The sequence below is a fragment of the Oncorhynchus nerka genome, linkage group LG22 (assembly GCF_034236695.1).
Source record: "Oncorhynchus nerka isolate Pitt River linkage group LG22, Oner_Uvic_2.0, whole genome shotgun sequence".
Taxonomy (NCBI): Eukaryota; Metazoa; Chordata; class Actinopteri; order Salmoniformes; family Salmonidae; genus Oncorhynchus; species Oncorhynchus nerka.
The window spans coordinates 23,852,467-23,876,956 of NC_088417.1; the positions used below are offsets into that span (position 1 = coordinate 23,852,467).

Genomic DNA, 24,490 nt, shown 5'->3' on the forward strand with positions numbered 1-24,490 from the left:
TGATCCCATCTGGGCCAGGGGAAATGTTTTCATAGCCTAAGATATGTATTTCAAGTTTAAAAATAGGCCTATTTATTTGTGTTCTGAGAAAATGTGAATGTGATCTAATGTGGTTTATTTTCAAACTTCGGGTGGCTAGGCCTCCTAGGCTTTTTTAATCAAACATTATTGACTGGAATGAATCAATCAACACAATAGTGATGACATACTGTATGAGTATATTTTTAATTACAGATGCAAAGGCCTACACCATTCAACCTGCATACAGCCAGCTCAGCCCTGTTCGTTTTATTGTCCAATCGCAGTTGTCTCTTTGTCTGTGTAAAGGGGTTGAATGTATTCGTCCTCCCTAGGGCCAGGAGATTTTCCAGAAGTTTTTTTTTAACCATATGACCTGATAAGAAAAATAATCTGGTCCTATCGTAGGCCATATAAAGCTGATTCATTACTATGTCCTACCCTACAGCCAGGGTCGGGAGTTAGTTAAGTTGGCCTACTACCAGATCAGGAAAAACTCTGGGCCCCTATTTGTATGATCTACATTTTACAACCGTTGGTGGTGAGGATGGGCTTCCGTAGTTTTACTTGGTTCAGTGCAGCCGGCAGCTACTAAAATAATTTCAGTATGTAACAGGCTGATATTTTTTCAGGTAAAAAAACAAAAAACAAACAAAAAAACAAGTCTGAAATATTAGAAAAATGTCTATACATATCAGCTTTTTTAATAACATTGCTCTGCTATTTCCATTTATACTGTAGGAGTGTTGGCTCAATGAGACAATTGTGTTTACACTGCCCTGCTTCAAGGCGGGCAACTATCGGGGGAGTGTAATGCTCTGGAGGTATCAGTCGAGACGTAGTAAGTACACAAGTTTACATTTGAGTAATATGTGTAGCCGACTGTATTATTATGAAAAGTCTAGTGTGAAGAGGCTCATAGAGGAGAGAGAGAGAGAGAGAGAGAGAAAGAGAGAATTCGATAACAAATCCAATTTTGATAAACTCCTATAACTATTGAGTGAAATACCACAGTGTGCCATCACAGCAGCAAGATTTGTGACCTGTTGCCACAAGAAAAGGGAAACCAAAGAAGAACAAATACCATTGTAAATACAACCTATATTTATGTTGATTTATTTTCCCTTTTGTACTTTAACTATTTGCATATAGCCATAATATGACATCTAAAATGTGTAATGTTAACTGTTCATTTTTTGTTTATTTCCCTTTTGTTTATTATCTTTTTCACTTACTTTGGCAAAGTAAATATAAGTTTCCCATGCCAATAAAGAGAGAGAGAGAGGATCCCACATAACTCTGAACTTTGCTTCAGAGGGGTGCAGGAAGCTATTTTTAGTGTGGTGCAACAGGATATGGTTCCGCTGAATAGCCCCTCCTTAGCTACTTAGTGTTATTACACTATTCAATCAAAACAGGTAGGAGGAAGTTGCTGGGGTGTGGCAAAACAACCACCCTGCCTGATTTGAATACGATGTTTCGATGCTCAACACTAGAAAGTTATAATCTCAAGGGTAAACCCAGTCCTGTCATCTCATTACCATTGTAACATATAGCCATCTTTGGGAAGTTGGAACCAGTCTCTGTTGAAACCTGAGCCTGTACTTCCTGCCTCTCTAACCCAGTCGTGAGACCTCTCTAACCCAGCAGTGAGATCTCTCTAACCCAGCAGTGAGATCTCTCTAACTCAGCCGTGAGATCTTTCTAACCCAGCCGTGAGAACTCTCTAACCCAGCCATGAGACTTCTCTAACCCAGCCGCCGGCCTCTCTAACCCAGCCGTGAGACCTCTCTAACCCAGCCGTGAGACCTCTCTAACCCAGCCGTGAGATCTCTCTAACCCAGCCGTGAGATCTCTCTAACCCAGCCGCGAGACCTCTCTAACCCAGCCGTGAGACCTCTCTAACCCAGCCGTGAGACCTCTCTAACCCAGCCGCCGGCCTCTCCAACACAGCCGTGAGACCTCTCTAACCCAGCCGTCGGCCTCTCTAACCCAGCCGTGAGATCTTTCTAACCCAGCCGTTAGAGCTCTCTAACCCAGCCGTGAGATCTCTCTAACCCAGCCGTGAGACCTCTCTAACCTAGCCGCCGGCCTCTCCAACACAGCCGTGAGACCTCTCTAACCCAGCCGTCGGCCTCTCTAACCCAGCCGTGAGATCTTTCTAACCCAGCCGTGAGATCTCTCTAACCCAGCCGCCGGCCTCTCTAACCCAGCCGTGAGACCTCTCTAACCCAGCCGTGAGATCTCTCTAACCCAGCCGTGAGATCTCTCTAACCCAGCCGTGAGACCTCTCTAACCCAGCCGTGAGACCTCTCTAACCCAGCCGTGAGACCTCTCTAACCCAGCCGTGAGATCTCTCTAACCCAGCCGTGAGACCTCTCTAACCCAGCCGTGAGACCTCTCTAACCCAGCCGTGAGATCTCTCTAACCCAGCCGTGAGATCTCTCTAACCCAGACGTGAGATCTCTCTAACCCAGCCACAGGACTATCTAACCAAGCCGCCGGCCTCTCTAACCCAGCCGTGAGTCCTCAGGATGGCTGGTAAAGCAAAAATTTCTGAAAACAGAGAAGCATGAGAAACAAACAGGCTATCTATAAATATTCTGCATCATCTACCGTACATCCAGATTCAGGCTTGTTTTGGACCTCTTGTATTCTCATCGTAGCACAAGGACAATGATTAATCACTATCATTAGGGGAATCAATTTTAATCAGCTATAAGTATTTCTCTTATTTCATTCAAAAGTCATCCCACTTAGAGTTTAAATGCATTTCACAGAAACGTACGGTATAGATTTAGCACTGGAAAACCATTTTCAGGCATGAAAAATAAATGACACCAGCCTCTCTAGAGAGCGGATCTGGTATTGACTTTCTACGTGCTTTGTCTCTCCAAGAATCTCAGCCCAGTGAAGGAGGAAGCAAATCGCCTCTATACTTATCTAAGGTCAATTTTAACATATGTAGCAGTGGGAAAGGTCAGTTTTAACATATGTAGCAGTGGGAAAGGTCAGTTTTAACATATGTAGCAGTGGGAAAGGTCAAAGGGGGGGGGGAGGGGGTTGAAGATCTGAGAAGCTCAGTTCTGATTACATTTCAAAAGGACATTCTACTCCAAAATGAATGAAAATTAAATTATGCTGACACCATTTGAAATGTCCTTTTCACCTCCGGAAATGAGCCAAATAACATATTGGTACAATTATTTTAAAAAGCACACTCATGTGTGCTCTACTGTACTCTACTGTACTTTACTCTACTGCACTGTAGTTTGTGACTACTATGATTTCTCATTTTGCCCAATTCAAATGCCGTCATTCTGTTACAGATTTTCTGATCAATCAGTTACTGATTTGGTAACAGAGTGAAATGTTTTAATCATTTAATATTTCATTTTAAAAAAACAATACCTAATTGGTAGGTCTACCTTTCCTTGTTACTTCTATGAACTTTCATAATCCTCCCTCCTCATGAGAAATGAGAAAATATCTGAAAGATACCTGGGTTTTTTGGTAACAGAATTACAAGACACTAGTCAAATAATTTCTGCAAAACATTATTGTGTTTTCATGCATTTCTAATACATTTTAGTAATGTTTTTTAAGACCCCTTTTCCATCTGTGACCAGAGGTCTTTGCTTATTCCTAAGTTTTAGTATGGAAAATGGTTGAAAAAAAGTGTCTCATGGGTCCTTTTACATGGAAATGACCCGATGTCTGGAGGGCTTTGTTGCAATGGAAAAGCAGGGATGTTAATGATAGCATCAGAGTCATGCTTGGTCCTGCCGGATTTGGATTATCGGACTCCAAATGTTTGGATACGGATTGAATAGTTATTAGCAAAGTACACACAGAAACAGAGAGCACATCTCTTTGTTCTCTTTCTCTCTCAATCCCTTTCTTTATCTCTCTCCCTCCTTCCTCCCTCTCTCCTGTCAGGTCTCCTCTGTGGCCCAGGGGCTTGGTGCTGGTCCACATGTCAGATACCAAGACAACCTCTCTCTCTCTGTGTGTGTCTGTGTGTGTGTGTGTGTCCATGAACCTGCCTGCTTGTTTAAGAGTATAAACAAACTCTTCAGCAGTTGTCAGGAAAAATGCTGTGCCACCTACAGAATCCTTAATAAACAACCCTGTTCAGTCCCCAGCACACGAGGCAGAAAAGAACAGGACAGAGTCAGCTTTCGAATGTACCTGCCTCCAAATCTCAGTAGGTTTCAAATACACCAGAATAGGCATCACACTCTCTTGTTTCACAACCAGCCAAATCAGACTGGTGTACCGGTTACTAATAGTGTCTGGAAAAAGGGGCACTCCTCGTGATAACGCTCAAGTTTCTCAATTGTCTTTCGGGTTAACCGAGGGTTATACATCGTCTCAAGTGCATGAGCTGTCGGTTAACACAATACATGGCTAGACGATTGATAGGCAAGTGTACCATACATACTGTACTATACTGTTAGGAAATCTCACCCCACACAAAGTGAGTAACTTTAAACCTGCGCTCATACAACAGACTACAGTAGCATTCAACTCCAAATAACTATTTATCTTGAACGCAGCTCCCTAATCTAACTATCATGTCACTGAGGTGCGTTCAACACGGAGCTGTGGTTTTCCACTGTTAAAACATCCCATGCCCACATGGCCTTTTGACTGAGCAGTTCTTTCAGGGCAGAATAGAGACATGTTATGCAGAGCCAACGGTTCAGACCACACATCCTGCCTGTGGTCCACCTTTAGGACAGAGACAGCACTGTGTCTATAGGGACAGACACACGCATGCCCCCCACCCCACACACACACACACACACTCACAGGAGCCCTTGTCTGGAGCCGCAGTGTGTGTGTGTGTGTGTGTGTGTGTGTGTGTGTGTGTGTGTGTGTGTGTGTGTGTGTGTGAGACAGTTTGGGGAGCACAATGGGGGGGAGGTGTGTCCATGTGTGTGTGAGCGTCTGTGTGGACTGGCGTACGCAAGGAGTGTGTGCCCTGAGAGTGTGCTTATTAGAAAAGCAGACTGTATTTAAAGCCAGACATGTGGAGAACTGACTGGTAGACCACGTACCAGCTCCTTTCATTAATTCATATCTCTAGACAGAGAGCTACTTCCTCTTTCTCTTCCACCCTCCCCCTGTCTCTCTATCCCACTTTCTCTCTCTCCCTCCCTCTCTCAAGCTCCATCCCTCCTTCTCTTCCTCCCTCCCTCACCTGTGTAGGTCTGTGTTAGTGATATATGGAGTCCACAGACAGAGAGCAGCTGGGGCCCCTGGGAACACCCAGTCCAGTGCATATGGAGAAAAAAACACTACATTAAGCTGCATCTCCCTCCCTGTAGGCTATGCACCGGAAACCTCTTTCTCTGTTTCCTTTTCTCACCATTCTCTTCCAATCTTTATCGTCCTCCTATTCGGTCTCACCTCTTTCTGTGCATCTTTCTCAGACAATCGGCCTCTCCTCAGTCGGCACAGTATTCTCTTTTTGATATGATCACACAATCTCCCCAAAAGTTCAGCTGAGAGGTTTTTATTTCTGTCATCCATTGGCGCATCTTTTTAAATATCATTACCATTCACCAAATGCATTTTCACTAACGATAAATCTTTCAGAAGATATCTTCTTAATTACCCTTTCATAACGATTTCAAAGCTAAGATACATTTTTTTCATTAGCCAAAGATTAAAGAAGGCTCCGTACTCAAATCTCATCCACTGATCAAATTAGCTGCCTTCTGCCTTGCTCTGGCTAGGCAGCCACGCGATTAATGAATCTCGCATAGACTTAAACGCTGCTGCATTAAAAGGCTTGCTTATCGTAAAGACACGCACAATCTAGATATGACACAGGATGCACCATCCCTAAGGATTTAGGATCCATTTAAAACATTTACCGTGTTTCTATAGTCTTCTACAGACGACACCATTCTGTATACATCTGGCCCTTCTTTGGACACTATGTCACGAACAAACCTCCAAACGAGCTTCAATGCCATACAACACTCCTTCCGTGGCCTCCAAATGCTTTTAAATGCTAGTAAAACGAAATGCATGCTCTTCAACCGATTGCTGCCCGAACCTGCCTGCCCGACTAGCATCACTACTCTGGACGGTTCTGACATAGAATATGTGGACAACCCCAAATACAAACGCTTACATTAAGCATCTCCAATCCCCAAAATATATATATATATTTTTTTACATATTTTACCCCCTTGTTCTCCCCAATTTCGTGGTATCCAATTGTAGTAATTACTATCTTGTCTCATCGCTACAACTCTCGTACGGGCTCGGGAGAGACGAACGTCGAAAGCCATGCGTCCTCCGAAACACAACCCAACCAAGCCGCACTGCTTCTTAAAACTAGTTAGGGATAGGCGGGACGCTGGCCAATTGCCAGGGAAAATGCAGAGCGCCATATTCAAATAAAATACTATAAAATTCAAACTTTCATTAAATCACACATGTGAGATACTCAATTAAAGCTACACTCGTTGTGAATCCAGCCAACGTGTCAGATTTTAAAAATGCTTTTCGGCGAAAGCATAAGAAGCTATTATCTGATAGCCTGCACCATCTACACCAGCAGTAAACAAAGGAGTTAGCATATTTCAACACTGCAGGCGCTACACAAAACGCTGAAATAAAATATAAAACATGCATTACCTTTGACGAGCTTCTTTTATTGGCACTCCAATATGTCCCATAAACATCACAATTGGTCCTTTTGTTCAATTAATTCCGTCCATATATATCCAAAGTGTTAATTTATAAAGCGCGTTTGATCCAGAAAAAAACAGCTTACAAAAAATGCAACGTCACTACAAAATATTTCAAAAGTTGCCTATGAACTTTGCCAAAATATTTCAAACTACTTTTGGAATACAACTTTAGGTATTTTTAAACGTTAATAATCGATCAAATTGTAGACAGGGCAATCTGTGTTCAATACAGGAATGAAAACAAACCAGCGCCACTTCTCACGTCTTGCGCAACTCACAAAAGTGTACCCAGTTCCTAGTTGGCCTACTTCTTCATTGCACAAAGGAATAACCTCAACCAAATTTCAAAGACTGGTGACATCCAGTGGAAGCGGAAGGAACTGAAAACAGGTTCCTAAAAATATCCCTTGGCAATAACACCTCAGGGAACAGAGAGAGGCACAAAAAAAAATCTGAACAGTTAGTCCTCGGGGTTTTGCCTGCTACATAAGTTCTGTTATACTCACAGACATAATTCAAACTGTTTTAGAAACTTCCGAGTGTTTGCTATCCAAATCTATGAATAATATGCATATCTTATATTCTTCGCATGAGTAGCAGGAAGCTGAAATTGGGAATGCTATTTATCCAAAAGTGAAAATTCTGCCCCCTAGCCCCAAGAGGTTTAACACAGCGCTCATCCAACCCGGAAGCCAGCCACACCAATGTGTCGGAGGAAACACTGTGCACCTGGTGACCTTGGTTAGTGTGCACTGCGCCCGGCCCGCCACAGGAGTCGCTGGTGCGCGATGAGACAAGGATATCCTTACCAGGCCAAACCCTCCCTAACCCGGATGACGCTAGGCCAATTGTGCGTCGCCCCACAGACCTCCCGGTCGCGGCCGGCTCCGACAGAGCCTGGGCACGAACCCAGAGTCTCTGGTGGCACAGCTAGCGCTGCGATGCAATGCCCTAGACCACTGCGCCACCCGGGAGGCCTTCTAATCCAAAATTAAATCTAGAATTGGTTTCCTTTTTCGCAACAAAGCCTCCTTCACTCATGCTGCCAAACATACCCTCGTAGAACTGACCATCCTACCGATCCTTGACTTCGGCGATAACCCATTTTCAAAACAGCCTCCAACACTTTACTCAGCAAACTGGATGTAGTCTATCTCTTTTGTCACCAAATCCTATTTACTACCCACCACAGCTCTCATTGGTTGGCCCTCGCTACATATTAGTCACCAAACCCACTGGCTCCAGGTCATCTATAAGTCTTTGCTAGGTAAAGTCCCACCTTATCTCAGCTCACTGGTCAACATAGCAACACCCGCCCGCAGCACACGCGCTCCAGCAAGTATATTTCACTGGTCATCCCCAAACCCAACACTTACTTTGGCCGCCTTTCCTTCCAGTTCTCTGCTGCCAATGACTGAAACGAATTGAAGAAAAAGTATTATACAGTGGGGAGAACAAGTATTTGATAACCTGCAAAATCGGCAGTGTTTCCTACTTACAAAGCATGTAGAGGTCTGTAATTTTTATCATAGGTACATTTCAACTGTGAGAGACAGAATCTAAAACACAAATCCAGAAAATCACATTGTATGATTTCTAAGTAATTAATTAGCATTTTATTGCATGACATAAGTATTTGATCACCTACCAAACAGTAAGAATTCCGGCTCTCACAGACCTGTTAGTTTTTCTTTAAGAAGCCCTCCTGTTCTCCACTCATTACCTGTATTAACTGCACCTGTTTGAACTCATTACCTGTATAAAAGACACCTGTCCACACACTCAATCAAACAGACTCCAACCTCTCCACAATGGCCAAGACCAGAGATCTGTGTAAGGACATCAGGGGTAAAATTGTAGACCTGCACAATGCTGGGATGGGCTACAGGACAATAGGCAAGCAGCTTGGTGAGAAGGCAACAACTGTTGGCGCAAGAATGGAAGAAGTTCAAGATGACTCCCTGCAAGATCTCACCCCGTGGGGCATCAATGATCATGAGGAAGGTGAGGGATCAGCCCAGAACTACACGGCAGGACCTGGTCAATGACCTGAAGAGAGCTAGGACCACAGTCTCAAAGAAAACCATTAGTAACACACTACGACGTCATGGATTAAAATCCCGCAAGGTCCCCCTGCTCAAGACAGCGCATGTCCAGGCCCGTCTGAAGTTTGCCAATGACCATCTGGATGATCCAGAGGAGGAATGGGAGAAGGTCGTGTGGTCTGATGACAGAAATAGAGCTTTTTGGTCTAAACTCCACTCGCCGTGTTTGGAGGAAGAAGAAGGATGAGTACAACCCCAAGAACACCATCCCAACCGTGAAGTATGGAGGTGGAAACATCATTCTTTGGGGATGCTTTTCTGCAAAGGGGAAAGGATGACTGCACCGTATTGAGGGGAGGATGGATGGGGCCGTGTATCGTGAGATCTTGGCCAACAACCTCCTTCCCTCAGTAAGAGCATTGAAGATGAGTCGTGGCTGGGTCTTCCAGCATGACAACGACCCGAAACACACAGCCAGGGCAACTAAGGAGTGGCTCCGTAAGAAGCATCTCAAGGTCCTGGAGTGGCCTAGCCAGTCTCCAGACCTAAACCCAATAGAAAATCTTTGGAGGGAGCTGAAAGTCCGTATTGTCCAGCGACAACCCCGAAACCTGAAGGATCTCCTCCAATATGTGTGGGCCAAAATCCCTGTTGCAGTGTGTGCAAACCTGGTCAAGAACTACAGGAAACGTATGATCTCTGTAATTGCAAACAAAGGTTTCTGTACCAAATATTAGGTTCTGCTTTTCTGATGTATCAAATACTTATGTCATGCAATAAAATGCAAATTAATTACTTAAAAATCATACAATGTGAATTTCTGGATTTTTGTTTTAGATTCCATCTCTCACAGTTGAAGTGTACCTATGATAAAAATTACAGACCTCTACATGCTTTGTAAGTAGGAAAACCTGCAAAATCGGCAGTGTATCAAATACTTCTTCTCCCCACTGTATCTCCCTCTCTAACTTTAAGCATAAGCTGTCAGAGCAGCCAATCTATAAATGGCACACCCAACTACCTCATCCCCATATTGTTATTTATCTTCTTGCTCTTTTTCACCCCAGTATCTCGACTTGCACATCATCATCTGCACATCTATCACTCCAGTGTTAATGCTAAATTGTAATTATAGGTCTTTATGGCCTATTTATTGCCTTATCTCCCTACTCTTCTACATTTGCACACACTGTACATAGATTTTTTCTTTGTGTTATTGACTGAATGTTTGTTTATGTGTAACTCTGTGTTGTTGTTTTTGCCGCACCACTTTGCTTTATCTTGGCCAGGTCACAGTTGTAAATGAGAACTTGTTCTCAACTGGCCAACCTGGTTAAATAAAAGTGAAATAAAAATTAAATCTGATGGGTTTGACATTTCTACAGTACTGAGCTGCTCTGTAGAAGGTGCAAGAGCTATGTCTCTTACGTTTAGGATAAACTCCAGGCCACAGGCTGCTGTGCGAAACACACAGGACAGAACTGAAATACGACTACAAGAGGCTATGAAAAGATCCTCTCATTGACTCCAATTCATCTCACTTAGAGAGAGATAGTGAGAAATAGAGGAGAGAGAGAGAGAGGGAGAGAGGGAAAGTGGCAGAGAGGGAGGTAGAGAGAGCGAGAGAGAGAGAAAAGAGAGAGAAACAGAGCGAGAGAGAGAAATAGACAGAGCGAGAAAAAGAGAGAGACAAACAAACAAACCAAAAACAAAGGCAAAGTCTTCTCATGCTTTGTTGATTTCAAAAAAGCTTTCGACTCAATTTGGCACGATGGCCTGCTATACAAATTGATGGAAAGTGGTGTTGGGGGAGAAACATACAACATTAAAAAATCAATTTACACAAACAACAAGTATGCGATTAAAATTGGCAAAAAAAACACTTTTTTTCCACAGGGCCGGCAGGTGAGACAGGGATGCAGCTAAAGCCCTACCCTCTTCGACATATATATCAACAAATTGGAGAGGGCACTAGAACAGTCTGCAGCAGCCGGCCTCACCCAACTAGAATCTGAAGTTAAAGGTCTACTGTTTGCGGATGATCTGGTGCTTCTGTCCCCAACCAAGGAGGGCCTTCAACAGCACCTAGATATTCTGCACAGATTCTGTCAGACTTGTGCCATAACAGTAAATCTCAGTAAGACAACAATAATGGTGTTCCAAAAAAGGTCCAGTTGCCAGGACCACGAATACAAATTTAATCTAGACACTGTTGCACTAGAGCACACAAAAAAACGATACATACCTCGGCCTTAACATCAGCGCCACTGGTAACTCCCACAAAGCTGTCAACGATCTGAGAGACAAGGCAAGAAAGGGGGATACCTAGTCAGTTGTACAACTGAATGCATTCAAATGAAATGTGTCTTCCGTTTTTAACCCAACCCCTCTGAATCAGAGAGGTGCCGGGGGTCTGCCTTAATCGACATACACGTCTTCGGCACCCGGGGGAACAGTGGGTTAACTTCTTGGATATAAGGGGGCGCTATTTTAATTTTTGGATGAAAAACGTTCCCGTTTTAAACAAGATATTTTGTCACGAAAAGATGCTCGACTATGCATATAATTGACAGCTTTGGAAAGAAAACACTCTGACGTTTCCAAAACTGCAAAGATATTGTCTGTGAGTGCCACAGAACTGATGTTACAGTAAAAACCCAGATAAAAATCCAATCAGGAAGTGCCACATTTTTTAAAATCGCCTCATGCCAATGACTCCTTATATGGCTGTGAAGGAGCTAGGAGTCAGCTTATGTTTTCCACATTTTCCCCAAGGTGTCTGCAGCATTGTGACGTATTTGTAGGCATATCATTGGAAGATTGACCATAAGAGACTACATCTACCAGGTGGTCGCTTGGTGTCCTCTGTCGCAATTATTGCGTAATCTCCAGCTGCAGTATTTTTCCGTTTGCTTCTGATAGACTATCGAATTGATATGTGAAAAACACCCTGAGGATTGATTCTAAACAACATTTTGCCATGTTTCTGTCGATATTATGGAGCTAATTTGGAAAAAAGTTTGGCGTTGTAAGTGACTGCATTTTCCGGTATTTTTCTTAGCCAAACGTGATGAACAAAACAGAGCTATTTCGTCTACACAAATAGTATTTTTGGAAAAAATGAACATTTGCTATCTAACTAAGAGTCTCGTCATTGAAAACATCCAAAGTTCTTCAAAGGTAAATGATTTTATTTGAATGCTTTTCTTGTTTTTGTGAAAATGTTGCCTGCTGAATGCTAGGCTTAATGCTATGCTAGGCTATCAATACTCTTACACAAATGCTTGTGTAGCTTTGGTTGAAAAGCATATTTTGAAAATCTGAGATGACAGTGTTGTTAACAAAAGGCTAAGCTTGTGTTTGAATATATTTATTTCATTTCATTTGCGATTTTCATGAATGCGTTATGGTAATGAGCTTGTGACTATGTTTACGCTCCCGGATACGGGATTGCTCGACGCTAGAGGTTAACTGCCCTGCTCAGGGGCAGAACAACAGCTTTTTACCTTATCAGCTCGGGGATTAGATCCAGCAAACTTTCGGTTTCTGGCCCAACGCTCTAACCACTAGAAGGGCCTTCTATGCCATCAAAAGGAACATAAAATTAGGATCTGGCTAAAAATGCTGGAATCAGTAATAACCCATTGCCCTTTATGGTTGTGAGGTCTGGGGTTCGCTAAACAATCAAGAATTCACAAAATGGGAAAAACACCAAATTGAGACTCTTCATGCAGAATTCTGAAAAAATATCCTCTGTGTACAATGTAAACACCAAATAATGCATGCAGAGCAGAAGTAGGGCGATACCCGCTAGTTATCAAAATCCAGAAAAGAGCCATTAATTTAACCACCTAAAAGGAAGCGAATCCCAAACCTTACATAACAAAGCCTTCACCTACAGAGAAATTAACCTGGAGAAGAGCCCCCTAAGCAAGCTGGTCCCCATGCCAGCAAAATAATTATACCCAACCAAATCATGAAAAAGCAAAAAGATAATTACTTGACACATTGGAAAGAATTCACGAAAAAAACAGAGCAAACTATAATGCTATTTGGCCCTAAACATAGGGTACAGTGACAAAATACCTGACCACTGTGACTGACCCAAACTTAAGGAGAGCGTTGACTATGTACAGACTCAGTGAGCATAGCCTTGCTATTGAGAAAGGCCACCGTAGTCAGACCTGGCTCTAAAGAGAATACATGCTATGTGCACACTGCCCACAAAATGAGGTGGAAACTGAGCTGCATTTCCTAACCTCCAGGCAAATGTATGACCATATTAGAGACATTTCCCTCAGATTACACAGACCCACAAAGAATTCTAAAAGAAATCCAATTTTGATAAACTCCCATAACTATTGGGTGAAATACCACAGTGTGCAATCACAGCAGCAAGATTTGTGACCTGTTGCCACAAGAAAAGGGCAACCAGTGAAGAACAAACACCATTGTAAATACAACCTATATTTATGTTAATTTATTTTCCCTTTTGTACTATTTGCACATCAAATCAAATCAAATGTATTTATATAGCCCTTCGTACATCAGCTGATATCTCAAAGTGCTGTACAGAAACCCAGCCTAAAACCCCAAACAGCAAGCAATGCAGGTGTAGAAGCACGGTGACTAGGAAAAACTCCCTAGAAAGGCCAGAACCTAGGAAGGAACCTAGGAAGAAAATCATAGCTACACATCATTACAAAACTGTATATAGACATAATATGACATTTGAATTCTCTTCATTCTTTTGGAACTTTTGTGAGTGTAATACTTACTGTACATTTTTTATTGTTTATTTTAGAGGTCGACCAATTATGATTTTTCAACGCCGATACAGATACCGATTATTGGAGGACCAAAAAAGCCGATACCGATTAATCAGCCGATTTTAAAAAAAATGTATTTGTAATAATGACAACTACAACAAATAATGATAATAATGACAACTACAACAATACTGAATGAACACTTATTCTAACTTAACTTAAATCAATTTAGCCTCAAATGAATAATGAAATATGATCAATTTGGTTTAAATAATGCAAAAACAAAGTGTTGCAGAAGAAAGTAAAAGTGCAATATGTGCCATGTACGAAAGTTAACGTTTAAGTTCCTTGCTCAGAACATGAGAACATATGAAAGCTGGTGGTTCGTTTTAAGACGAGTCTTCAATATTCCCAGGTAAGAGGTTTTAGGTTGTAGTTATTATATAAATTATAGGACTATTTCTCTCTTTACGATTTGTATTTCATATACAGTGGGGCAAAAAAATATTTAGTAAGCCACCAATTGTGCAAGTTCTCCCACTTAAAAAGATGAGAGAGGCCTGTAATTTTCATCATAGGTACACTTCAACTATGACAGACAAAATGAGGGAAAACAAATCCAGAAAATCACATTGGGGGATTTTTAATTAATTTATTTGCAAATGATGGTGGAAAATAAGTATTTGGTCAATAACAAAAGTTTATCTCAATACTTTGTTAAATACCCTTTGTTGGCAATGACAGATGTCAAGCGTTTTCTGTAAGTCTTCACAAGGTTTTCACACACTGTTGCTGGTATTTTGGCCCATTCCTCCATGCAGATCTCCTCTAGAGCAGTGATGTTTTGGGGCTGGTGCTGGGCAACACGGACTTTCAACTCCCTCCAAAGATTTTCTATGGGGTTGATATCTGGAGACTGGCTAGGCCACTCCAGGACATTGAAATGCTTCTTACGAAGCCACTCCTTCATTGCCCGGGCGGTGTGTTTGGGATCATTGTCATGCTGAAAGACCCAGCCATGTTTCATCTTCAATGCCCTTGCTGATGGAAGGAGCTTTTCACTCAAAATCTCACGATACATGGCCCCATTAACTCTTTCCTTTACACGGTTCAGTCGTCCTAGTCCCTTTGCAGAAAAACAGCCCTAAAGCATGATGTTTCCACCCCCATGCTTCACAGTAGGTATGGTCTTCTTTGGATGCAACTCAGCATTCTTTGTCCTCCAAACATGACGAGTTGAGTTTTTATCAAAAAGTTATATTTTGGTTTCATTTGACCATATGACATTCTCCCAATCTTCTTCTGGATCATCCAAATGCTCTCTAGCAAACATCAGAGGGGCCTGGACATGTACTGGCTTAAGCAGGGGGACACGTCTGGCACTGCAGGATTTGAGTCCCTGGCGGCGTAGTGTGTTACTGATGGTAGGTTTTGTTACTTTGGTCCTAGCTCTCTGCAGGTCATTCACTAGGTCCCCCCATGTGGTTCTGGGATTTTTGCTCACCGTTCTTGTGATCATTTTGACCCCACGGGGTGAGATCTTGCGTGGAGCCCCAGATCGAGGGAGATTATCAGTTGTCTTGTATGTCTTCCATTTCCTAATAATCCCACAGTTGATTTCTTCAAACCAAGCTGCTTACCTATTGCAGATTCAGTCTTCCCAGCCTGGTGCAGGTCTACAATTTTGTTTCCGGTGTCCTTTGACAGCTCTTTGGTCTTGGCCATAGTGGAGTTTGGAGTGTGACTGTTTGAGGTTGTGGACAGGTGTCTTTTATACCGATAACAAGTTCAAACAGGTGCCATTAATACAGGTAACGAGTGGAGGACAGAGGAGCCTCTTAAAGAAGAAGTTACAGGTCTGTGAGAGCCAGAAATCTTGCTTGTTTGTAGGTGACCAAATACTTATTTTCCACCATAATTTGCAAATGAATTAATAAAAAATCCTACAATATGATTTTCTGTATTTTTTCCCCTCATTTTGTCTGTCATGGTTGAAGTGTACCTATGATGAAAATTACAGGCCTCTCTCATCTTTTTAAGTGGGAGAACTTGCACAGTTGGTGGCTGACTAAATACTTTTTTGCCCCACTGTACCTTTGACTATTGAATGTTCTTATAGGCACTTTAGTATTGCCAGTGTAACAGTATAGCTTCCATCCCTCTCCTCGCCCCTACCTGGGCTCGAACCAGGAACATAACGACAACAGCCACCCTCGAAGCAGCGTTACCCATGCAGAGCAAGGGGAACAACTACTCCAAGTCTCAAGGCGAGTGACGTTTAAAACGCTATTAGCGCGCACCCCGCGAACTAGCTAGTCATTTCACTTCGGTTACACCAGTCTAATCTCAGGAGTTGATAGGCTTGAAGTCATAAACAGCGCAATACTTGAAGCATTGCGAAGAGCTGCTGGCAAAATGCATGAAAGTGCTGTTTGAATGAATACTTATGAGCCTGCTGGTGCCTACCATCGCTCAGTCAGACTACTCTACAAAATCATAGACTTAATTATAACATAATAACACACAGAAATACGAGCCTTAGGTCATTAATATGGTCGAATACGGAAACTATAATTTCTAAAACAAAACGATTATTCTTTCAGTGAAATACGGAACCGTTCCGTATTTTATGTAACGGGTGGCATCCCTAAGTCTAAATATTGCTGTTACATTGCACAACCTTCAATGTTATGTCATAATTAGGTAAAATTCTGGCAAATTAGTTCACAATGAGTCAGGCGGCCCAAACTGTTGCATATACCCTGACACTGCATGCAATGAACGCCTGCTTCTTTTAGCTAAATATGCAGGTTTAAAAATATATACTTCTGTGTATTGATTTTAAGAAAGGCATTGATGTGTATGGTTAGGTACACGTTGGAGCAATGACAGTCCTTTTTAGCGAATGCACACCGCATCGATTACATGCAACGCAGGACACGCTAGATAAACTAGTAATATCATCAACCATGTGTAGTTAACTAGTGATTATGATTGATTGTTTTTTATAAGATAAGTTTAATGCTAGCTAGCAACTTACCTTGGCTTCTTATTGCATTCGCGTAACAGGCAGTCTCCTAGTGAGGCAGGTGGTTAGAGCGTTGGACTAGTTAACCGTAAGGTTGCAAGATTGAATCCCAGAGCTGACAAGGTAAAAATTTGTCGTTCTGCCCCTGAACAAAGCAGTTAACCCACTGTTCCCTGGTAGGCCGTCATTGAAAATAAGAATGTGTTCTTAACTGATTTGCCTCGTTAAATAAAGTTGTAATTTTTTAAATATATATATTTTTAATCGGCGTCCAAAAATACCGATTTCTAATTGTTATTGAAACGTTGAAATCGGCCCTAATTAATCGGCCATTGCGATTAATCGGTCGACCTCTAGTTTATTTCCCTTTTATTTATTATCTATTTAAATTGCTTTGGCAATGTATACATATGTTTCCCATGCCAATAAAGCCCTGAAATTAAATTGAGAGAGAGAGAAATAGATATAGTCTATTTGACTTGCTTTGGCATTGTAAACATGTTTCCCATGCTAATAAAGCCCTTTGAATTGAATTGAGAGAGAGAGAAACAGAAAGTGACTCAGAAACAATGACATAATGACTCTCTTTACCTCTCCTTCAAGGGCAACCTCTGTACTGATACACTGGTAGGCAATCAATATGCCTTTTTCTCTTTCTTTCTATAACTGCTTTTGCTACATTTTCTTCTTGTCTTTCTCTCTTTTTTTGTCAATATTTCTATTATAATGGTGTATTTTTATATATATTTGTTTATAATTTAACTCTGCATTGTTGAAAAAGGACCCGGAAGTAAGCATTTCACTGTTAGTCTACACCTGTTGTTTATGAAGCATGTGACAAATACCATTTGAATTGATTGAATAGATTTTCTTTCTCTTCCTCTCTCAGCAGTCTGAGATTCTAACTCCAACAAGCAGAACAGACTCCAGATGAACAGATCAACAGCACCTCTAATTCTTTATAATCGACCCCTGTTAGTAACGATTTATTTTATTTTACTTCTCATTCACAAACACCCCTTGACACGATCCCTCCTGAGAAAACAGGCATACAAGATTTCTTAACAATGTTTCAAATTTTAAACACAACACAGATTTCCATGCTCCAGTAAGGAAGTGAGGTTTCAGGTTTGGGTGCAGGAAGCAGAGCTAGCTGTCGTGTTTTAGTGGAGGATAATAGAATGCTGGTTTGCTGCTTCTAATTCTGTTTGACGTGTAGACATGTCAGGCCTGTTCCATACAACCCACAGCCATTCATTCATTCAGGAACCCAAACAGCGGTGAGAATAATCACACAGCCAGTAACATGTCTCTCTCTCTCTCTCTCTGTTTCTACCTCTCTGGTGAGAATTTAAATCATTTCAAACTAAAACCCGGTGTGAAATTGCTACAGTTTATGATGTAGCTTTTTCGTGCGATCATTCGGTGTGTGTGCAAGTCGTAGCTAATTGCTTGTCAGAGAGATTGAAGCTGAGTAGAGTGAGGAAAGAGGAAGGGACAGAGGAAGAGAGAGGACAGAAGAGGAGGGGAGAGAAGAAGACGGAAGAGAGAGGATGGAAGAGGAGGAGAGAAAAGGGAAGTCAGAGAATGGAAGAGGAGGGGAGAGAAGGGACGAGAGAGGACGGAAGAGGAGGGGAGAGAAGGGAAGAGAGAGGACAGAAGAGGAGGAGAGAAGAAAGCGGACGGAAGAGTTGGGGAGAGAAGGGAAGAGAGAGGATGGAAAAGTTGGGGAGAGGAGGAGAGAGAAGGAGAGAGAAGGGAAGAGAGAGGACGGAAGAGTTGGAGAGAGGAGGAGAGAGAAAGGAAGAGAGAGGACGGAAGAGTTGGGGAAGAGTTGGGAAGAGGCGGACAGAAGAGAGAGAGAGGAAGAGAGAGGACAGAAGAGTTGGAGAGAGGAGGAGAGAGAAGGGAAGAGAGGACAGAAGAGTTGGAGAGAGGAGGAGAGAGAAGGGAAGAGAGAGGACAGAAGAGTTGGAGAGAGAATGAGAGAGAAGGGAAGAGAAGGGAAGAGAGGACGGAAGAGTTGGGAAGAGGAGTTGAGAGAAGGGAAGAGAGGACAGAAGAGTTGGAGAGAGGAGGAGAGAGAAGGAGAGAGAAAGGAAGAGAGAGGATGTAAGAGTTGGGGAGAGGAGGAGAGAGAAGGGAAGAGAGAGGATGGAGGAGGCTGAGAGAGAAGGGAAGAGTTGGGGGAGGAGGGAAGAGAGAGTACAGAAGAGGAGGGAAGAGAGAGGACGGAACAGGAGGGGAGAGAGAGTACGGAAGAGGAGGGAAGAGAGAGGAAGGAACAGGAGGGGAGAGAAGGGAAGAGATAGGACAGAAAAGGAGGAGAGAGCGAGGGGCCCCAAACCATGACAATGCAGGACTCAAGTCACCTTAGAGGAAACCTCTGAAATGGAACACCGGTACCTGATTGATACATGTGTCTTTCCCTCCTCTTCCCCTCCTCTTTCCCTCAAACAGTGTTCCATCTCACCTTTTTTGCATAAACTGGTCCCCTATCCACTGCCAGAAATAGAATACAATCTCACTAAATAGCTTCCACTATTCACAGATAAGCTGCTGATGTTCGTTAAGTAGCACTTGTTTCAGCATAATTATGTGTCAGACCTTGACTTGAATCAACCACATGGTGTGCCTTGCATATAACAATAATAGACGTTTATAGTGTTGACAGCTCACGCAAATGCTGAACAAAACAAACAGGTTGACGCAATATGTTATTCAGACAGGATCTCAACAATAGAAGCACTCAGCAAACAACATGTTGCATTCTTCCCCAGTAGCTATGGTAACACAGTCACCCTAACAACGCTGGCCTTTAAACAGCGAGCCAGCTACAGATGATCAAGTTTTATCATATTGTCAACATTTCCATTTCTCATTGTATCCCGCGGAAAGCAATCACCTCCCCGAACCCCTGGGGTAGACATGGCAATGTGCCCATCTCGATAAACAGATAAATAAACAAGGGCGATGAACAGAGGAGATGAGAAAAATAATCATGCTTCTTATTTTGACAGAAATGTTCTGGGACAAATACAATTGAAAGTATAGTGCTTAAACCAGGTCAGGTCATTCCAACCTTACACTCGTCTCTCGGCCAAATGGTTAAGGTTAGGTTTTGGGGGTGGGAAAACTGATGCTCGATCTGTGCCTACGGGCAACGTCTACCCTGATCCACAAAGGTGATCCCTAGGGGTGGGATCCCTAGAGGCAGGCTGTCTATGCCATGGTAATAAACCGTCAGCCGGGCGGCTCTTTGATACTCCAGTGTGTGTCTACTGGTTACCAGCCTACAGAAAGACCTCTACTTAATCTAGAAGAGGCTACCGGACAGGGAAGAGAAGAAATATTGACGAAGTGGATCTATATTTCAACTAAAAGGGGGGACATGATAGAACGGAGTACTAGAGGTGTGGGGGACAGGGAGGATATATTTTCTTTGGGATATAATGTTTGCTTTGACCAGCAGTAAATCAATGCCGGAGAGAATTTACGTCAGATTAAAATCCTATTTCAAACCAATGAATACAAGCTCATCTATTATCTTATTGTGAGGTTTGTCTCTGTAAGGCCAGTCTTCAGTGGCTCTAGCCCGTGTCAGTTGAATGAGTAACTAAAGCCTTTTTAAGAGCACTGAGGGACTGAGGGTAATGCATGTTTAGGTTACACGCGCATGACAATGTCTCTTTTAATCCTGAACAGCATTCCGCCCCATGCTCCCAAGTCCCTTCCCCAAAGAGGTGCCCAATCACAAAGCCGGTCAACAATGGCGCTGTCACTCAATCTGTCTCCATAGTGACCGCACAGAACGCAGGGGTCCGTGAGGTCACTGTCATTCCAGAATTCTCTGAACAGGGACTAATTGCTATGTTTGTGCTGGTGTTCCGTGTCAGTGAGCGGGCAAATTACCAGCACCGCACAAATATCAATCACACCAGCTAATCATATGCTGCTATTCACACCAAACAACGAGAAAAGAGAGAGAGAGAGAGAAAGAGAGAAAGAGAGAGAAAGAGAGAGAGAAAGAGAGAAAGAGAGAGAAAGAGAGAGAGAAAGAGAGAGAGAAAGAGAGAGAGAGGGAGAGAGAGAGAGAGAGAGAATGAAAGAAAGAGCTGAGAGAGATGCTTCTCAGCTGCTCTGTACTTATCTGTAAGTACAGTTCACACTGGTGGTTATCTTTGTTATGAAGCTTGGGAGGGGAAAGGAAAGAGCAGGGAGGAGGGATGTTTTTGAGCATATATTGTTTTTTTCTCTGTCCAGTTTCCCTTGTTGAAACTCAGCTGTAATATAAACCCAGTAACTTTGCCGAGAGGCATCCCATCAGATCATTTCTCGATTCAGCAATTTTCCCCAACCCTCTCTCTTCACCAGTCTCCTCTCTCTCTCTCTCACCCTCCTTTTGTAACTCTCTCTCTCTCTCTACCCCTCCTTTTGTAACTCTCTCTCTCTCTCTCTCTCTCTCTCACTATCCTTTTGTAACTATCTCTCTCACTCACACTCTCTCACTCTCTCTCTCACTCTCACTTTATCTCATGTATTCAGGGACTTTAGCAGTCCGAGCCGAGCAGGCCTTTCTGAGGGGTGAACTCGAGGAACTCTCTCACTCTCTCTCACTTTATCTCATGTATTCAGGGACTTTAGCAGTCCGAGCCGAGCAGGCCTTTCTGAGGGGTGAACTCGAGGAACTCTCTCTGCCCAAACTCTCAGAGTAATTCAACCATCTGGATGGGGTCACTGTTTGTCACGGAGCGCACAGTATGAGACAGTACCGCGTGCACAGCATCACAGCAAGGAGAGGCTCTGAGATTACAGTAATGCTGTGTTCATGAGAGCCACTTCCTTCAAGCCAAAAAACACATTAATACATCTCTGAAGCATCCATCATTGTGTCAAAGAATGGAAATGGCATTAAGACATATTGTTGAGTTAATATATAAAAACAGCGTATGTTGTGATTACTCTGTTGTGATAAAAAGGGATATTTTTGTAGTTGTGATTTTTACAGCCACATTCATATTCTCTGAGGGTCTGAGGGTGTCTGAATGCACTCAACGCTCGCAAAATGCATCTGTAAGTAACGTATTAACCCACAGTGGATACCTCATCATCATACCCCACTCAGTATGATGGAAAGAGACATTCAGGATTCATCAGAACTCACATGTAGACATGGAGGCCCATTAGGAGCCGATGCCGGGAGCTAAACAGTTAGGTTTCTGAGGTACTGTGAACTCACACAGTCACACACACATACTGTTACCGGAACCCCTTTGAAACGAACCACCGTTGGGATGCATTTTTTTTTATCCACTTAGCATATGGAAATAGACAATCAAGATGAATCATAACTCACATGTTGGGATTCCCAATTAGGAGCCGATGCCGGGAGCTAGACAGTTATGTTTCTGAGGTTTCACACACACTGAACAGGTCACATGCATATTGTTACCTCAAACCCTTTAAATGTCCCACCATTGGGGTGCATTTTATAGAGTAAAGCCTGCTTCGAAATACAAGGTGTTGGAGTAAATAGTTTGTCTTGAAAAAAGGCTTGAATTTCCTTGTCTTTGTTTTCTCTTGAAGTCTTAAATGTGGCACTACAGGCCTACTGTAAACAATCCCAGCCTCAATGTGAACATCCTCCATACTACCTAAAGGTTAGTATATGTGGGGCGGCAGGTAGCCCAGTGGTTAGAGCTTTGGACTAGTAACCCGAAAGGTTGCAAGAATCGAATCCCCGAGCTGACAAGGTAAAAATCTGTCGTTCTGCCCCTGAACAAGGCAGTTAACCCACTGTTCCCCGGTAGGCTGTCATTGTAAATAAGAATTTGTTCTTAACTGACTTGCCTAGCTAAATAAAGGTAAAATAAAAAATATATATGTAATGGGCTGACAAGACAGAATCTGTGGTGTTGAATTAGAATGGATGGCAGTGTACTGTAGCCTACTGTTACTGAAGAGAGGAACAATTTGCCCACACTGCAAGTGCCAATCCTGGTGCATTCACAAGTCAAAAGAAAGGACATGGAAGAATTTAACACCCGCTGTATGTCATCAAAATCACTGTCAAGTAGTCAACAAAAATAAAGCGATATATATCAAATAAAGCGATATAACAAAATACAACCGTACATCTATCCTTCTCTGTTCAATTTGTAAACACTATCCAACATGGTAGCAATAGCTTAGCTAGTCAATTGGAATAATTGCCAAGATATCCAACCATATTTCACCCCAAAAGTAAGTGACTTACTCTGCATTCAATTAAAGCTGACTTACCTACTGTTCTTTTGTTTACATGTAATGGGACCAGGAGACAAACAGATATTATAAGAAGTAAATGCTTTCAGAGTTAAACTGACAATGTAAGTATAGAACGGGACCAGTAGCCTACCTCTGTAATTACACAGACCAAAATACAGTGTTTGCACAGCACGAGGAACGAACTATCACTACCCGTGGACATTTTGTTATTAAAATTCATGTGTAAAAGGCAATATATTTGCATAGCGCAGAGGCGAGAAATCTTATTAAGTGCGTGTAATAGGAGTGAATACTCACAGTGTTAGCACCGCCAAGCGGCACTAAAACCTTTTAGATAACCATAGTAGTAAACTTCTACACCGGGCTATTCATATTAGTATGTGAATAATATCATACGGCCAACATTATTTTGATAATTATATGTATTATACGTATTTATTGTATCCTATGAAGTCGTGAATTATGCACAGCAATAGAAAAGAGAAGGTGGAAACGTTAAATATTTCACCAGTAATACAATTTACTCCAGAGATTACAGCATTCAGACTGCAAAACGGCAAATGAACCCGTTCAGCATGTCCAGTGAAAGGTCTGATTTGGAAAGAAGAAAACATCGGCATGGTAAAGCATTTCAAATGCCAATATGTGTAAACCACTCACCTAGTGAAGTCTCCAACTACTCCTATTCATCTAGCGGGAGAACAACTGCAAGTCTCAACCAGTCTGAAGAAGGTGAGTGTTGTTGTGGCTCAGGGGGGAAAAAATACGGTAAAGGTGGAGTAATCCCAGTTTGCGTTCTCCTATTTAAAACAAAATCCAGTAACTCCGGGTCAGTCTCTGACTACTGTGCAGTTTTCTTAGATCTCTCTCTCTCTCCCCCCTCTCTCTCTCTCTCTCTCTCTCTCTCGGCCGTCTCTCTAGAGCCATATATTTCTGTCGCGGTGCCTCTTCGCAGCATCACAGTGCACTGTTTGTAACTGGACACTACACCGCATTGCACTGCCGCGCTCCGCTTCACCTCACAGACAAAAGCCTCGCCACGAGACAAGGACGCAAGCCAAGTGACGCGAACTCTTAAAACTTTGTTAAAACTGTAGCAAGAAGAGAGATCAGACAGAGCATTGCAGAATGCGCGGTTATGTGAGTTGCTGCGTGCAATGCAAGCGCTCTGCGATAGCCATCGGGTTCGCAGGATTTAAAAAAGAACTGAAGTAAGAGTGCGCCCCCCCTTGCCGCGTCCGTTCATTCACACACTGGATGAATTGGCCATGATTCTCGCATGGTTCTGGAAGACGTGGCAGGCAGCGGCGCACAGCTGTCCTGCAGGTAGATTACGTACTGCAGACGGATGCAATAGGGGAACATTGACCCGTGAGATCCCAATGTTTTGGGGGGACTATGCAAAGTGCATTTTCTAGGAGGCACTTTTACGCATTCGGGTTTATGTTTGTTTCACATTAAAGGGCAATTCCACCACTTTTAAACCTCATTTTCATTATCTCCAACACAATTGTGTCTACATGTGAAAACGGCAAATATCTACGTTTTGTAGAAGAAAAATATAAAGTTAAAATATTCTACTGCCGGTTTTGACAATCACAATGTAAAAAATGTAGTAATACTATCTGTGATGTCACAGATGAGTATTTT

At 42.6% G+C, this 24,490-nt stretch overlaps 1 protein-coding gene across 2 annotated transcripts in view; it reads right to left on the reverse strand.

The window, feature by feature from the left end:
• Window positions 1–24,024, reverse strand: part of sema5a (sema domain, seven thrombospondin repeats (type 1 and type 1-like), transmembrane domain (TM) and short cytoplasmic domain, (semaphorin) 5A) — a 209,006-nt gene extending 184,982 nt beyond the window's left edge. The window contains exons 1-2 of one of the 2 annotated variants that reach the window (XM_029626547.2): window positions 23,501–24,024; window positions 11,022–11,072 (exon numbers count right to left, since the gene is read on the reverse strand). The gene's annotated coding sequence lies outside the window, so the exon portion shown is untranslated. The remainder of the gene's footprint in view (window positions 1–11,021; window positions 11,073–23,500) is intronic. The other variant, XM_029626548.2, reaches the window with a different exon arrangement.
• Window positions 24,025–24,490: the final 466 nt, after the last annotated feature.